At 41.5% G+C, this 14212-nt stretch overlaps 1 protein-coding gene across 3 annotated transcripts in view; it reads right to left on the bottom strand.

Moving 5' to 3' along the window:
• hhat (hedgehog acyltransferase) overlaps positions 1–14212 on the bottom strand; it is a 252183-nt gene that overhangs the window by 115336 nt on the left and 122635 nt on the right. The gene's annotated exons all lie outside the window — the stretch shown is intronic.

Here is a 14212-nt window from a genome sequence, read left to right as displayed (position 1 = left end):
ATTTAGTACATGCATAAAACATCTGTATAAAAGCAGTATTAGCAAATAGAACTTGATGATAAGGTGATATCAGGGTCCCAGAGAGCGATGATCAAGGAGGCAACACAGAATTCAGGGTTATAGTAATAGGAACATGTTAAACCTGTTCAGGTTCACAGCAACCAGTAAAGCCACTCCCTCAGCTTGTCACAGAGAGCTGGGGATGTTTCAGGACAGGTTATTCTCACTGAATCACCCGTGGCCTTGTTACCACCCAGACCATGCCTCGGGATTCTATGGAGCCCAGAACAAATAAAAAGGGACCTCCACATTAGGACCAGATTAAGGCTGGACAACAGTTTAAGCTTGCAAAAGAAATGGGCAGCAGGTTTGTCACAGTCAGCAGGAACCTACTTTGACAAAGTTATGAAATAATGTAGTGTGCCATTTTGTTTATTTGTTCCTTAAGCCATTAACCACCCCCCCCCCATTTAATTATTTATGGTCAGAGATTAAAAAGCACAAAGAATTTTGCAAAATTACTGAGACAAAACAGAGAATGGATCTTATTTTCTGCGTTATATATGTAGTCCATCCTGCTTTGCTGAAGGGGATGAGGTGCAATAAGTACTCTGAGAATATGTTGCAATGAGGATATTTTATTACCAGTCTTTGCTACATGATAGGTCGTGAGTTCGAGCCCCAGCCGAGGTAGCGTGTTGTGTCCTTGAGCAAGGCACTTAACCACACATTGCTCCAGTCCCAGCTGAAAATGGGTAACAGCAAAATGCTGGGGGTTAACCTCACGATAGATAGATAGATAGATAGATAGATACTTTATTCATCCCCATGGGGAAATTCAACTTTTTTTCCAATGTCCCATACACTTGTTGTAGCAAAACTAATAACATACAATACTTAACTCAGTAAAAAATATGATATGCATCTAAATCACTATCTCAAAAAGCATTAATAATAGCTTTTAAAAAGTTCTTAAGTCCTGGCGGTTGAATTGTAAAGCCTAATGGCATTGGGGAGTATTGACCTCTTCATCCTGTCTGAGGAGCATTGCATCGATAGTAACCTGTCGCTGAAACTGCTTCTCTGTCTCTGGATGGTGCTATGTAGAGGATGTTCAGAGTTTTCCATAATTGACCGTAGCCTACTCAGCGCCCTTCGCTCAGCTACCGATGTTAAACTCTCCAGTACTTTGCCCACGACAGAGCCCGCCTTCCTTACCAGCTTATTAAGACGTGAGGCGTCCCTCTTCTTAATGCTTCCTCCCCAACACGCCACCACAAAGAAGAGGGCGCTCTCCACAACTGACCTATAGAACATCTTCAGCATCTCACTACAGACATTGAATGACGCCAACCTTCTAAGGAAGTACAGTCGACTCTGTCGGATACAGTACAGTCGGATAGACTGGCGTCCTATCCGGGGTGGGGGGGGGGGGGGGGGGTAGTCTGGTACTCTCAGTCGCTTCACGCCATCATGGAAACCGGCATAAACACCAGCCTGGTGAGCCTATAAGACTTGGGACAAACTTTAACTTTTTGCCACATGATGAAAAGGCCACATAACAGTGAATTGGTCAATAGCGATTGGGATTCTCACGGGACTTGATGTGAGAAATGTCGTGTGAATTGAGGCAGTGTAATTTATTCAGAGCTGGCCACTCATTGCATGGGTATAGATGATTCAGAACGAATGGCTCATCAGATTTAGTGGCTGGCTACCAAGGCATACTGCAAATCTCTGAGCAAAGTATTGATTGTATCAGGGGATTTCTTGTCCTGGGGCTGCTCAATATGGAGCTCAATGGCCAAGAGAGATCAGAAGATACAACTTCACCTATCCCCTAGTGACCACATCCTTTAACTTATCAGATAAACATATATGCCTGCTTCTCACTTTTTCAATAGCCATATCCAATCTTCTCTCCCATTGCCAAAGGTGCACTTTTCCTGTCAGTTGTCCACAAAGCACTTCCGGTGCCTGCTCACCAATCCCCTTCTCTCTGTATTGACCATCTCCCCCTCAGTACTGATGAAGGGTTTTGACCTGAAATTTCAACAATTTCTCCTCTCCCCCCCCCCCACCTCTGATTCTGTTAGCCTGCTGAGTTCCTTAAGCAGATTGTTTGTTCCTCGATAGCCAGAATGGGGAAGTTCAATAGAAACCTCCTTACATTCTTTACAATTGTCTTCACAATACAGTGTTCCACACAAGCTGCTTAAAAATACATAATTTCCATTAAGATTGGTCCTTTAATTGGACAATTCTTCACTATGTTTACAACTTGCATAAACTGAGTTTCATACTTGAGAGAATCTCATGATCCATTTTATAAGCAATAAGCTATTATGGCATTCTGCCACCGTACGATCAAACAAGGTCCTCCTCAGCTGATTAATTAATTAGAATGGCAGAGTTCTCTTTATTTCTTAAATCTTTTTATTAATTTTCAAACAGAACGTAGAAAAAAACAAATACAGAGAGCTTGAGAGTACATGATTAATAAGGCCAGAATACAAATGCAAACAGTTAACACAGATATAATAACCTCCCGAACTCATACTGTATTTGCCTAAAAAAAAACCCAGAAAAAAACTACCCGGTAACTAACAGAAGAATTCTCTACAGCACCAACTTAACCCTAAGACCCAATATGAATTAATTCCTGAAAGGTGCCAAAAAATTGTCATGAAGATCAGCAATAACTGGGCCTTTTTGCAGTTATTTCAGAAGGTAGTGCCTCAGCCAAGGCAAATGATATTTGAGCACTTTTAAGGACTGCTGGCTTCTGGTTTTTATGAGCTGTTTTGGCATCGGGGCACAATAATGACAAATCCACAAAATGAAAACAACACCCCAGTCATTTAAAGTCCTAATTTGTCTTTGAAAATTCTGGCTCTATCAATAAAGCAAGATTTCTTTGGGTTCAATATAGAAAGTCCACTGGAGATTATGGAAACTGTGCTCACAACACGGTAACATTGTCACAGAGTCTTTTCAGCTGCGAGATTGCATCACCAATCACACTAGTGTACGTGCAGGACTGACGATTAGGCTGTGGAGTCTGGTTCTCATGAGATCAATTAATTTGCCTTTACATGCATTTCAAAGAAAGCCTCTTTCTTACGACACAGCTTGTGATCCTCACACATTGCCAATAATGGTGTCTTATATTGATCTTCTACCTTGAGCAAACAAGATCTATTCTCTCAGCCCATTGGGCCAAGGAATTCCTCTGTTGCAAAGTTATAAAGGATGGAAACAATGACATATATGATTATACAAACTGTGAGCAAGAGTTGGGCACTCAAGTCCCCAGCCTAGTCATCCATTCAGTTAAATCATAACTCATCTGACTGCAACCAGCCTACCTTTAATAACCCATCTCCCCTTAGCTTATCAAAGGTTGATTTACCTTGAATTAAAAGTATTCAACTCTACATTTATCATCCCTCAAGGAAGAGGGTTTCAAAGAACCATGACTCCCAGGAAACATTACACACCCTTTCAATCTTAAATTAGCCACCCACAAGAGGAAACATATCCTGACTATTAAGAAAGATTCCACAGGGCCATACATTTCAAAGAACGAAACACGTCTTGACAGGCTGGATGCAGAGAGGTTCACAGTTACAGGATATGGTGTCGGACATTCAGGATTGTGGCAGAACATGGAACCATACAGCACGAACACAAGAGATTCTGCAGATGCTAGAATTCCAGCATAACACACACCAAATGCTGGAAGAGCTCTGCAGATCAGGCAGTATCTATGAAAGTGAATAAACAGTCAATGTTTTGGGCCAAGACCCTTCATCAGGATTGCAAAGGATGGTGGAAGGCGCCAGAATAAAAAGGTGTGTGAGGGGAAAGGGGGCAAGCTAAAAGGTGATAGGTGAAGACAGGTGGTTGGGAAAGGTAAAGAGCTGGAGAAGGCGGCATCTGACAAGAGAGGAGAGTGGACCATGGGAGAAAGAGAAGGAGGGGCACCAGGAGGAGGTGATAGGCAGGTAAGGAAAAGAGGCAAGAGGCCAGAGTGGGGAATAGAAGAGGGAAGTGGGAGGGAATTAAAAGAGAAACAAAAATTACCAAAAGAAATCAATGTTCATGCCATTAACTTGGAGAGTACCTAGCTGGAATATGAAGTGTTGTTCCTCCACCCTGAAAGTGGCCTCAGCATGGCAGAAGAGGAGGTCATGGACTGACATTTCAGAACAGGAATAGGGATAGGAATCAAAATGGTTGGCCAGCAGGGAATTCTGCTTTTGGCAGATGGAGTTGAGATGCTTGACAGAGTGGACCCCATTTTCCATCTGGCCTCACTAATGTAGAGGAGGCTTCATCAGGAGCACTAGATACAATAGACAACCCCAGCAGATTTACAGGTGAAGTCTTACCTTCACTTCCTACCTCACCTCTATTCAACACCCCAAACAGTCCTTCCAGGTGAGGTAGGAAGTGAATGGGCAGGTGTAGGGAAATGTGCCAGGAGGGAGATTAGTGGGTCGGGATGATTGGACACGTGAGTCACAGAGGGAGTTATCCCTGCAGGAAGTGGAGATTGGGAGGATGTAAAAATGTGATTGGTGGTAGGATACCATGGAAGATTGTGGAATTTGTGGAGAATGATGTGTTTGATTGGAGGCTCATGTGGTGATAGGTGAAGATAAGAGGACCTCTACCTTTTTAAGGCAGTGCGAAGAAGGGGTTAACAAGGATATCCGGGAAATGGAGGAAATGCAGGTGAGGGCAGCATCAATGGAGGAAGGGACAGTACTGGCACTTTGGCCTAAAGTGTTGTGCCAACCATTTAACCTGCTCTAAGATCAATCTAACCCTTCCCTCCCACAGACTGCCTATTACTCGATCAGCCACGTACCTACCTAAGAATCTCATAAGAGTTCTGAATGTACCTGCCTCTACCACCTCTCCTGGCAGTGTTCCACACACATACCAATGTAACTGTAAAAGTAAACAAACTTGCTGTGACATCCCCTTGAAACTTACCTCCAATCACTTTAAAATTATGCCCACTCATATTAGCCACTATCACCCTGGGAAAAGGCACTGGCTGTCCAGTCTATCTATGCTTTATTTTCTTATACACCTCTGTCAAGTCAACTCTCATCCCCCATCGCTCCAAAGGGAAAAGCAATAGCTCACTCAACCTATACTCATGTGACATGGCAGCATCCTGGTAAATCACCTCTCTAATGCTTCCACCTCCTTCCTGTAATGAATTGACCAGAACTGAAAATAATACTCCAAGTGTAGTCCAACCAGAGTTTTATGGAGCTGCAATATTATGTTGCAGCTCTTGATCTCAATCCTCTGACTAATGAAAGCAAACAAAACAATACGCCTTCTTAATAAACTTATCAACTTGTGCAGCAGCTTTGAAGGATCTATGCATGTGGACCCCAATTTCTCTCTCATCCTCCCCTCACTGCTAGGAATCCTCCCTTCAAGTATGACATTCCAAAGTGAATCTCTTCACACTTCATCAATGTGAGCAACTTGGTCCCTCAGAACCTGGAGAGTTCTCTGCCACAACAGGAGTCCAAGTTGCTAAAAATATTTGGAGGTAGATAGGTTTCTAAACAGAAAATGCACCCAAGGGTATGGTGAGACAGCAGGACATGGTATCCAGTGAGATCATACTGGGAGTTGAATAGTCTATCCCAGTCCTTGGTTTCTTCTGTTTAAGAAATATAATCACTATTATGATGTGGAAAAACACAGCAGCTAATTTGAACAAAGCAAACTTTAAAAAAAAACTGCTCTATCATTTAGTTTTATTGATTTAGAGGTAAATATTATTCAGGATACCTGGCTAACCTTTTTGCTCTTTTTCATAGGATCAGGGAATCTCGCACTTATGCACAAATACAGATGGGACAGCAGATTGCTATCTCATGAACGAGTTAGTGTGAACATTATTGCCTTACAACAGTTTACATTCATGTCAGCTACCTCTTGATTTGTCAGCTTTTAGAGCTGTGACAGATTTGTTTTGAATGATTTGACATTTTTTTCTATTTCGTAAAGTGTTCTGCAAATTGCACTGAAGTTCACAACTAGGCTACGGCTCCCAAAAAATCCTGTCAAATTTCCAGTGTCAGTTACTCAGCCTTTGAATGTTTCTGAGAATTAACATCTGAGGCAAGTGCAAAGACAAATTTCAATGTCAGAAGCTTAGTTCATTCTTGGGTCTAGGATTAAACGCTATCATCAATGAAATGACAACTATTACAGGCATCGTTATCAAAGATCTTTACTGCAAGAGAAATAAGACCCTGATGGGGGTTACAGTATATTCAGGCCATTGAAATGTGGGCAGGATATGGGGTAGAAAAATGTCAACAGGAGACAGAAAAGGCATGTAAAAAAGGGCAACGTTACAATGGTCATGGGAAATTTCAATATGCAGGTAGAGTGGGAAAATCAGGTTGGTGCTGGATCTCAAGAGAAAGAATTTGTAGAATTCTTTAGAGCAGCGGGGTCAAGCCCACTAGGGAAAAACCAATTTTGGATTGGGTGCTGTATAATGAAACCAATTTGCTTTGGGCGCTAAAGGTAACGGAACCCTTAGGAGGTAGTGATCATGATATGATTGAACTCACCTTACAGTTGAGAGGGAGAAGCTAAAATTGGTGTATCAAATATTTCAGTGGAATAAATGGAACAATAGAGACATGAAAGAGGAGCTGGCCAAGTTGATTGGAAGGCGACGATAGCAGGGATGACAATAGAACAGCAGTGGTTGGAGTTTCTGGTAGTAATCTGGAAATCACACAAGGAAGAAGAAACATTCTAAAGGGAGGACAGGGCAATCGTGGCTGACAAGGGAAGTCAAATACAGCATCAAAATAAAAGATAGGGCAGACAACATAGCAAAAATTAGTGGGAAGCTAGAAGATTGAGAAGCTTTTAAAAACAAACAGAAGGCAATTAAAAAAAACAATAAGGAGAGATAAGATGAAATGTTAAAGTAAGCTAGCCAATAGTACAAAAGAGGACACCTCCATAGCCATCTGTGGCAACAAATTCCACAGATTCACCACCCAGTGGCCGAAGAAATTACTCATCTCAGTTCTAAAGGACAACTTTCCTGCACTATGGCTACCGAGTCTCTTTGCACTTCCGATTTCTGAATTTGCTCTCCGTTTAGAAAATAGTGTACACCTTTATTCCTTTGACCAACGTGCATGACCATACACTTTCCTAGATTACACTGTACTCTTATCTGCCACTTCTTTGCCCATTATCCTAATCTGTCCCTCTGCAGACCCCCGATCCTCAACACTACCTTCTCCATCACCTATCTTTATATCAACTGCATACTTGCCCACAAAGAAATCAATTCCATTATCTGTATTATTAATGCATCACTTGAAAAGTAGCAGACCCAACACCCTCACCTGCGAACGCTAGTCACTGGCAGCGAACCAAAAAAAGGCCCTGCTCATTCCTATTCTTTTCTTCTGCCAATCACCCAATCTTTTGTTCATCCTAGTATCTTTCCTGCAACACCATGGCCTCTTATCTTGTTTAGGAGTCTCATGTGTGGCACCTTGCCAAAGGCATTCTTAAAACCTAAGTAGACAACATCCTCTGATTATTCTTTATCTATCCTGCCTGCTATTTCCAAAAATAATTCAATTATCAGCGTACAAAGGACATTCTTTGTATAACTCAATGGAATACAACAAATACTCAATACAACAATAGTCAACAAAACAGTATTGTGCATAAAAACATATTTGCTCACATAATTACTTTAATTGGTACTTTCAATAGCACTAGACCGAACTTAGGATATTGAAGAAAAGGAGTTGGTGACTTGTTGAAGTGGGGTGGGTTTCAACCTGGTAACATTTAGGCATGATCCCAAGCTTCCAAATCATTCGATGCGGTTATGAGTTCTACCTCAATACCCAATGCTGTCTGTTGACCACATGACCATAAGATTTAGGCCCATTCGGCCCATCAAGTCTGCTCCGCTATTTAATCATGGGCTGATCCACTTCAACCAGTTATCCCCACTCTCTTGCCTTCATCCCATACCCTTTGATGTCCTGGCTAATCAATAACCTATCTACCTCTGCCTTAAATACACCCAAACCCTTGACCTCCACAGCCACTCATGGCAACAAATACCACAGATTTACCACCCTCTGACTAAAGTTCTAAAAGGACATGCTTCTATCCTGACATCATGCCCTTTTTAACTTAATCAAGTTAGAAAAGATTTCTCAACAGACACAAATATGGCCTCAACAATCATGCCTACAATCCCCAAGAACTAAATAACTTTTGTTGGATTGGTGTAAACAGTTCTGGATAAAATACTGGCTAAGGATAGATACAAGTTATTAATTTTGATTATTGAATGGAAAAAAACTACTTTAAAATGTTTTTCAGGATGCAGAGCCAGCATTTAATGCCCTCCCTTAATAGCCCTCATAAAAGAAATGACAAGCTTCCCTTTGCAGTTGTATTCTTTCTAATGAATATGCTCTCACGTTAGAGTTTGGTCGATGTTCCACGATTTAAGTCTGACACAAATGAAGGAATAATTATACGTTTCTAAGTCATACAGGAAATAGCACTAGTGATGATTAACAAAAGAAAATCTGCAGATGCTGGAAATTCAAGCAACACACACAAAATGCTGGAAGAACTCAGCAGGCCAGGCTGCATCTATGGAAAAGAATACAGTCGACTTTTCGGGCTGAGACCCTTCATCAGGACTGGAGAAAAAAAGATGAGAAGTAAATTTAAAAGGTGGGGGAGGGAAGAGAGAAAAACATAAGGTGATATGTAAAACCGAGGGGGGAGGAATGAAATCAAGATCTGGGAAGTTGATTGGTGAAAGAGATACAGGGCTAGAGAATGGGGAGTCTGATAGGAGAGGACAGAAGGCCACGGAGGAAAGAAAAGCACGGCGGAGCACCAGAGGGAGGCAATGAAGTGAGAGAGAGGGAAAAGGGATGGGTTATGGTGAAGGGGTGGGGGGCATAACTGGAAGTTCGAGAAATCGATGTTCATGCCATCAGTTGGAGGCTACCCAGGCTCAAGGTGTTGTTTCTCCAGCCAGAGTATGGCCTAATCGTGATGGTAGAGGAAGTCATGGATTGACATACAGGAATGGGAGTGGGAAGTGGAATTAAAATGGGTGGCTACTGGGAGATCCCGCTTCTTCTGGCTGCCAGAGCAAAGGTGCTCGCCAAAACAGTCTCCCAATCTATGTCGGGTATCACCGATATACAGGAGCACCGGACACAGTATATGTCCCCAACAGATTCACCGGTGAAGTGTTGCCTCACCTGGAAGAACTGTTTGGGGCCCTGAATGAATAACCCTTTACACTTTCCAATCGGAAGTAGGGAAAGCCATTGTAGGAGCCACGGTGATTAATAATTACTCATTTTGTAGACGACATACACTACAGCCACAGTACAATGCAGGAGCGTTAATTGATAATAGTACTAGTCAATGTCAAAGACAGATGGTAAGATTCAACGTTATTGAGAACTGTCATTGGCTGGCACTTGTAATGTGTATTCTACTTGCCGATTTTCAGGGCATGACTGAATGTTGTCTCTACATGGATCATGGACTGAAGCACTGCGATTGGAATTGAATATAGGATAGGAACTAGTGATGTTTGCCAATTAATGCACAATAGAAGTTGTAAGATTATTGACAAAGCAGTTGCAGATGGTTGTATCTAGGACACTGCTCTGAGCCACTCCTTCAGCATTGTCCTGGGACTAGGCTCAACAATCACCAGCATCTTCCACTGTGTAAGCAAGTATTCCAACCACTGGAGAGCCTCCTCCTTGATGTCTATGACTTCAGTTTGACAAGGCCACTTGGAAATACAGTCATATGCAACCAAGAGCCGTCACTCTCATCTAGAATGTAATGTTTTTGTTCATGTTTGAACCAAAGCTATCAGGAGGTTTATAGAGAAGTGGTCCTATCAAAAACAAACTGGGCATCAAGTGTGCAGGTTAGCTGTGACCAAAGGCCACTTGTATGGTTCAGCTGATAACATCTTCCACATGCATCGTAATTCCCAGGTTAGTGATCAGTACAGTACGGTCCCTTCAGCCCACGATGCTGTGCTGACCCATATACACCTACCCATAATGAATCTTACAGAGCCCATAACCCTCCATTTTCCCTACACCCATGTGCCCAAAGAGCCTTTAAAAGAGTTCCTATTGTATCAGCCTCTACCACCACCCTCAGAACCCATCACCCTGTTAAAAAGATAAAACTACCTTTGACATCTCCATGAAACTTTCCTCCACTCACTTTAAAGGGATGACTGTCATTCCAAAGAGAAAAGCTGTATGTCTCTCAACCTTTCTTGATAAGACATTTTCGCCACTCTCCTCTACACTACCTTTTAAGCTCCCAGATCTTTCCTACAACGAGACGATCACAACTGAACACAATACTCAAAGTGTGGTCGAACCAGAGTTTTATAGCATTTTCACGTTAAGTTCAAGTTACATGAAATTTATTAACTTAGTAGCAGTAGATCAATGCAATACATAATTAGAAAAAAAAAATAAGCACATCTTACTCAGTATAATTTATACAGTATACGTATATTCAATAGATTAAAAATTATGCAAAAAGCAGAAATACTATATATTTTTAAAAAGTGAGGTAGTGTCGAAGGGTTCAATGTCCATTTAGGAATCAGATGGCGGGGGGGAAGAAGCTGTTCCTGAATCGCTGAGTGTGTGCCTTCAGACTCCTGTACCTCCTACCTGGTGGTAACAGTGAGAAAAGGGCATGCCCTGGGTGCTGGAGGTCCTTAATAATGGACATTGCCTTTCTGAGATACCACTCCTTGAAGATGTCCTGGGTACTTTGTCGGCTAGTACCCAAGAAAGGGCAGCCAAAGAGAACTGCGCTCCTCCAGGGCCAAGGTGCAAACACAGTACCAACAGTCACACACAGCACATATAATTACAACAGCAGAAAAACAGTCACAAAAAGGATAATATACCCACATCCCTGAGTGGCTCTTTAACTCAGTCCACCAACCAATGAGGGCCAGCACTCCTTAGGCCTTCTCAACCATCCTGTCGACTTGCATGATAACTTTGAGGGATCTATCAACTTGGACCCCAAGACTCCTCTGTTCCTCAACACTGCTAAGAATCCTGCCATTAACCTTCTACTCAGCCTTCAAGTTTGACCTTCCACAGTGTAGCACTTAAAACTTTTCTACATAGAACTCCATCCGCCACATCTCTGCACAACTATTCATCCGATCTCTATCCTGCTGGAACTGAAGACAAACTTTTTTTGTACTCATAACACCTACAATCTCCAAGTCATTGGCAAGCCTACCAGCCTACCCTTCCACTTCATTTATAACAATCACAAAGAGCCGAAGTTTCAGAACAGATCCTGTGGAACACCAGTGGTCACCAACTTTCAGGCAGAACATGCTCCATCGACTAGTGCACCCTGCCATCTGTGGACAAGCTGACTGTGAATCCACACAGCCAAGTTTCTATGGATCACATGCCTCAACTTTCTGGATGAGCCCACCACGGCGATCCTGGCTTATCGCCTTACTAAAATTAAAATCTATATACAGTACACCACTTCATTAATTTGTTTTAAGGATCATTTGTCATCCTCAAACACCTCAATTGGGCTCATGAGGCATTACCTGCAAACCACAAAGCCATGCTGACTATCGCCTATAAGACTATGCTTCTCCAGATGCTCATAAATACGGTTTCTAAGAATTCTGTCCAATAGATTGCTCACCACTGAAGTAAGACTCGCTGGTCAATAATTTCCAGGATTACTCCTATTTCCTTTCTTAAATAAGACCCTACCAATTAAACCTTGTTCAAGTAGTGGAGTATTTTTTTTTAAGCACTGCTTTGACAATTTAATGATCCCTTCATTTCTGGAGTGGAGTGGGAGTTATGGAAAGAGGGGGTGGGAGAGACAGCAACTGAACTAAAAACCTAATTGAATTCAATTCAAGTTTAACTCTCATTCAACCATATGTAGATACCCATGAATACAGCCAAATGAGATAGCACAATGTGAGACGGGGTCAAGGTACAAAACACAGTACCAAAAGTCACACATTGCACAAAGCACACACAAGATAGCAAGCACAAATGGTATGACAACCACGCAATAAAAGAGTCCCACTACTCACACCATCAATCCACAGTCGACCACAATGGAGCTTGTCTTCCAGCAAGCAAATACCGCAGGGCAGCAGCAACATTGCACACACCGGTCCAATGCATCCCCCCCCCGCCCACCCCCATGACACCGCGGCCTGAGGCCCAATCCTCACACATACAAGAAAACAAGCACATACAGAGTATCAGAAAAAAACACAACGACACAGAATATGCATGTATATCAGTCAACCACAATGGAGTGCACTAGCCCCAACTCATGCCAGGCAACACCATGGCCTCAGGCTCAGTCTTTGCATATACAAGCACAAATAGAAAATGAGTAAAATACAAATAACAAAATATACAGTATATGTATATAGTCCAGACCCTTCAGTCTATGGAAATCTTCAGTTAACCACAACTGAGCTACGCTGCCCCCAGTGGAGTGCACCAGCTCAAACGCCAGAGCATCCAAAACTTTCGATAACTTTTTGAAATAACTTTCAAAAGAAGTTAAACAGCAGTTAACAGGCAACATTTTATATGTATAACATTTAAGCCTTTAAACCTTACATCTATGCTTTACTACAGTGGTCCGCGGCCTGATGGTTGGGGACCACTGCTTCTATTTCAAGATTTCTTATCTAGAAGAGTATGTTACAGATTTTAGAAAAGTGACCATCCATGCACAAGCAATTTATAACTGAAGTGTCATGGGTCTCCAACATTATGAAACATGCTGTTTAAAAAGAAATTTCTCCTTTCCAAAATCCATGGCAACTGTCCAGATATTTATGTATATAACATTATCATTTCAGTGAACTCACTAAGTTTAGCATTAAAATATATCAATTACTTTAAAACGTTGAAACAATGTTGAAGTTAAGATGATAGATCAGAGGGGCATGAATAGCAGAGCCAATGAACCAATGTCAAATGGTGGGAAGATGACTGGATTGCTAGCAATTCAATCTCTCTGAAAATCCAGGAGATGCTATGTCCCACTTTACACTTAGTCACATTCATAAATAACTTCCACTTACCTCAAAAACAAAACATTTGAATGATAGCGTCTGCCATGCTTCAATTGATTTGCTTAAGATGCCGCAACCATTTCAGCACTGTTGAGAGGATTGCATTTAGTACTAAACTAATTCCCGGAACTTCATTGGACCTGTTACATTGCCATCAGCTGGATGATATACTACCACATGCAGCATTTGTAAGTTAACATTTTGGTAACAATATCCATAAGTAGAAAAGATACTGCAATTGAGAAGCTTTTTGTAAAAAAAAAAATCCACAAAAATTTGATTATTGACCAAAGTAATTCAGTCATCTGCTCGAATGCAGACTTCATTTTACTACTAGCTATATCCACTTTGCATTGGTAACAAATTAATATTCAGTAGATCATTATGTAGCTAAACAATCAATGATCTAGAAAATGCAATTGTAGCAGTAGAGTGAGTTATTGTACTCTTCAGCTGCAATCACATGCTATACACATTCTCTAAAGAGTATTTCCAAACTGCTGTGATCACATATCCCTTATTCACATTGCTCAATCATCAATGAATACTATTCGACTATCACTAACCAAAATAAAATGAGACATTTGGAGCTCTCTAGCCTGAAACTTGGCACTCTTACCCAGTAAAAATATACAAAAATATGGGGTTATGCCATGATGGATGGAGTTGAGAAGAGGAGCAATTACCTACTTGAATGACAGAGTGAACCATTCCTCCTACTTATGGTTTGATATCTCAAATACATTTTACATTGACCAGCATTTTAGACACACATCCAAAGAGCAACAGACACCTATAAAACAACCTCAGTTCAACAATCCTCTATACAAGTGTTTTTTTAAATATTTGGTCCTATACAGAAGCAGAACAAAAAAAAATGGAAACAGCAAACAAACGACCATTACAATTGAGAGTATCCTGACTGGCTGCATCACTGCCTGGTATGGGAACTGTACTTCCCTCAATCGCAGGACTCTGCAGAGAGTGGTACAGACA

The sequence above is a fragment of the Hemitrygon akajei genome, chromosome 7 (genome assembly GCF_048418815.1).
Source record: "Hemitrygon akajei chromosome 7, sHemAka1.3, whole genome shotgun sequence".
NCBI lineage: Eukaryota > Metazoa > Chordata > Chondrichthyes > Myliobatiformes > Dasyatidae > Hemitrygon > Hemitrygon akajei.
The sequence above is the reverse complement of the archived record's forward strand: the minus strand, read 5'-3'. Positions and strand labels throughout refer to the sequence as shown.